General features: G+C 45.9%; 1 pseudogene; it reads left to right on the top strand.

The window, feature by feature from the left end:
• The first annotated feature begins 3,649 nt into the window (after positions 1-3,649).
• Positions 3,650-3,768, top strand: LOC124557295 (annotated as a pseudogene).
• The last annotated feature ends 293 nt before the right edge of the window (positions 3,769-4,061 follow it).

Here is a 4,061-nt window from a genome sequence, read left to right as displayed (position 1 = left end):
TAGTCTGGCATCTCACTGTAACGTACACTGTTTATTGTTGTGCCCCTTTCCCCATAATGTTCCAGTACTGGGCATTGTGTGTCCCAAAAATCCGTAAGCATCAGTTTTCCTGCGGACTGCTGGGTCTTGAACTTTTTCTTGCACGGCGAATTTGGATGTTTCCATTCCATACTATGCCGTTTACTCTCCTGCTCGTAATGATGGATCCATGTTTCGTCACGAGTAACGATCCTGTCTAAGAAGTTGTCCTCTTCGTTACCATAGCGATCCAAATGTTTTTTACAGATGTCCAAGCGTGTTTGTTTATGCAACTGTGTGAGTTGTTTTGGGACCCATCTTGCAGAAACTTTATGAAACCCAAGTCTGTTGTGGATGATTTCGTAGGCAGAACCGTAAATAATTGGCAGATGATGTGCCACTTCGTTAATAGTTAATCGTCTGTCATTTCACATGAACGCTCAATGGTTTCTTCATTTGAGGCGGTAAACGGTCGTCCGGCTCCTTCATCGTGCGTAGCACTTGTGCGACCATTTCGGAATTTTTCAGTCCATTAGTAGACTATCCGATGTGGCAAAACACTGTTCCCGTACTGTACCGAAAGTCTTCGATGAATTTCGGCCCCTGATACGCCTTCCGACCACAAAGAACGGATCACTGAACGTTGCTCTTCTTTGGTGCAAATAGCAGCCATGATTAACAGCACGGCAGCAATAACGAAACTAACCTAGCAGCTTGAAAATTGCAAAGATACAACAACAAATAAACAAAGCATGCGTCATCAGCGTAAAACGACAGTACTACCAAAATAAACAAAAATATAACTAAGTTGCGGATAATAATTGTCTTACCCTCGAGTCATGATAGAGAAAGCGTTGGCGCGAGAAATAACGTCTCTCTTACAAGTGGTAGCGACATCACCTTCCTCATTCACTTTCCCCGGTAAAAAACGGATATAAAAAATGGAATAAATTAGAACCGCACATCAGAGACCAGTTCCGAACGAACTGTGCATTCTACTCAGTACTACCCCTGTTGGTTGGGAGTCATGGGGTAATAAGCAGAATGGATAACCACTTCAGAGATATTGTAACCTTTATCAACGCTTTTGAAAGCCCACTGTCCGTCAGGAGGCACATCAAGAGGGAAAACAGAGTTGAACTTGAGGGGGTGGTAGCGTGGGCGACTGAAGCTGAAACAAATATCACCACTGAACAGTGCTACGTAAAAACTGTGTTTTACGAGTCTGCTAGGCCTGTCGTTGCAAGCGTGAGTAGACTAAACTTCTGATGGGCGCGTTTAGCAATTCCAGCCGCAGCAGGCTGGGTAGTGCATACGCGGCCGGGGGGCTGTCCTTGAACTGCACAGTGCAGTAGTCTGTAGCTGCCGCATACTTCCCGCCGACTCCAACAGCCCAGCTACGCACGAGGACGACGGTTCAATCCCGTCTCCGGCCATCCTGATTTAGGTTTTCCGTGATTTCCCTAAATCGCTTCAGGCAAATGCCGGGATGGTTCCTTTGAAAGGGCACGGCCGATTTCCTTCCCCATCCTTCACTCACCCGAGCATGCGCTCCGTCTCTAATGACCTCGTTGTCGACGGGACGTTAAACACTAATATCCTCCTCCTACGCACGAGTCGCCGACACACCACGTGTCACTGCGAGCAGCAAACCAAAAGTATACCTTAGTTATCTGTTAATAACTTCCAACAAAATTTGTCAATAAATGATATAAAATCTGAATGAGTTAGCGACCACAGGAGTGTTAGTATAATGTTCCGTCGTGATTGCTTTTTATTTTCGTGGCTTTGTGACGTTACTTGTTTCCGGTTATGCTATCATTAGAATCATATTTGAAAGGGCAACGATACACAGTATCTCGTCAGGTTCATACAAACGAACACTTATCACAGTCTAGCGCACACGAGAAGGCAAATGCAGCGCTACCGGGGTATCGCAGATATGTGAATAGAAATGGCTGTAGCAGTGAAACTTAAAACGGCAGACATACAGTTGCTGAAAGAGGCTTATTATAATAAGTAAATTCATACAGAGATGATGATGATGAGCGAGAAATGAACAAGCATACCACTGTTGCTCCGAAGTAGAAGATCAAAACTATCTCCAGCGTTAGTAACTGAGCGAACAAGAAAATAGAAGTAAATCAATCGAAGAACTTGAAACGGAAATGCTATTTGAGAAGGGAGATACACAGGATTGTATGTTATCCCAAATGTCATTCAGACTGCACATTGAGGAAAGAATATCAGTAACAATGTGGAAATTTGGGCCGGCCGGGGTGGCCGAGCGGTTCTAGGCGTTACAGTCTGGAACCGCGCGACCGCTGCGGTCGCAGGTTCGAATACTGCCTCGGGCATGGATGTGTGTGATGTCCTTAGGTTAGTTAGGTTTAAGTAGTTCTACGTTCTAGGGGACTGATGACCTCAGAAGTTAAGTCCCATAGTGCTCAGAGACTTTTTTTTGGAAATTTGGAAACAGAATTACGATCAGGGAGAAGAAAAAAAAATTTTGAGATTTGCCGATGACACTGTAATTCCGTCATGGACGGCCAAGGACTTGGAAAAACATCAGAATATAAGTGACAGTGTCTTGAAAGAGGTTCTAATATGTTTATCAACAAAAATGAAGCAAGGTTTATGGAATGTAGTCGAATTAAGAGAGGCCATGCTGAGGGGATTTGATTAGAAAATGAGATATTAAAAGTAGTAAATGACTTCTGCTATTTTTGCGGAAATATAACTTTCGATGGCCGAAGAAGAGAAGAGAGCACCAGAAAGTTGCAGGAAAGACACACAGAGGCGGAATCCAGCCTGATGAACTGATGCAACAACTAAACCCATAACTGCGATCGAATCAATGATTTACGATTAGTGATCTAGCTAATGAATTTCTTTATGTTCGGCGCACCATGATTTACACTATTTCAGGAACAAACTCAGATATGGTAAAAAGTGTGTGAATTGGCTTCCGAAAATTCTTACTGATCAACACAGAGTCCAGAATGTGAGGCATTTTCGAGCTTCATGGCCACCCACCCTACAGTCCGCACATTGCCTCCAGCTACTGTTACCTATTCTTGCACTTTAAGCAATGACTTTTTAAACAATGGTTTGAAGATGACATTGAAATCAAGACCACCGTCGTTAACTGGTTCAGTTTACAGGAGGAGAAGTTCTATGCAGTGAGCTGAAGAAGGTTTTAAAACGCTGCGAAAAGTGCGTAAAAATGAAGGACGAATACATGGAAAAATGAGAAGATTCGAAAACCAAAGTATGTTCTGTGGCGCTAGTCTGTAACTGGAGTGTTGGCCCGACTGCAGGTAGAGTACAGCCTTTCTTTGCCGCGGCACTACGACAGGGAGGAGGAGGGTCCCACGCCCCAGGGAAACTACCCGGTACTCGTTTGATAGCAGTCTGGGTGCACCAGGAGTAGTCCTGGAGAAACCTGAACGAGTCCCCTTCCCCGCACCTCCAGTGCTGGTGTGTAGTGCTCTGCCCGCTAGACAACGACACCCACGAAGTAGAATTGTAGGAAAAGAAAACTACCGACAAAAGCATTTTCTAGAGAGAGTATTTTTTATGACAGAATGGTCTTTACTTTTAGAATATGTACAGGCGTAACCACAAACGGGGCAACGGCCTTGCCACAGTGGATATACCGGTTCCCGTCAGATCACCGAATTTAAGCACAGTCGGGCGTGGCCGGCACTTGGATGGGTGACCATCCGGGGCCGTCATGAGCTGTTGCCATTTTTCGGGGCGCACCCAGCCTCGTGATGCTAACTGAGGTGCTACTCGACCGACTAGTAGCGGCTCCGGTCAAAGAAAACCTTCATAACGACGGGGAGGGCGGTGTGCTGACCACACGCCCCTCCTATCCGCACCTTCAGCTGATGACATGGCGGTCGGATGATCCCGATGGGCCACTTGTGGCCTGAGGACGGAGTGCTTTAACCACAAACGCCGGTACGAAGTTGCGGAATGCGAGACCAGAGAAGGCGGTGAGGAAACGGCGGCCAATGGTACGCGGAATTGAACCACGC

This window comes from Schistocerca americana, chromosome X (genome assembly GCF_021461395.2).
Source record: "Schistocerca americana isolate TAMUIC-IGC-003095 chromosome X, iqSchAmer2.1, whole genome shotgun sequence".
Taxonomy (NCBI): Eukaryota; Metazoa; Arthropoda; class Insecta; order Orthoptera; family Acrididae; genus Schistocerca; species Schistocerca americana.
This window is presented reverse-complemented; position numbering and strand designations above follow the sequence as displayed.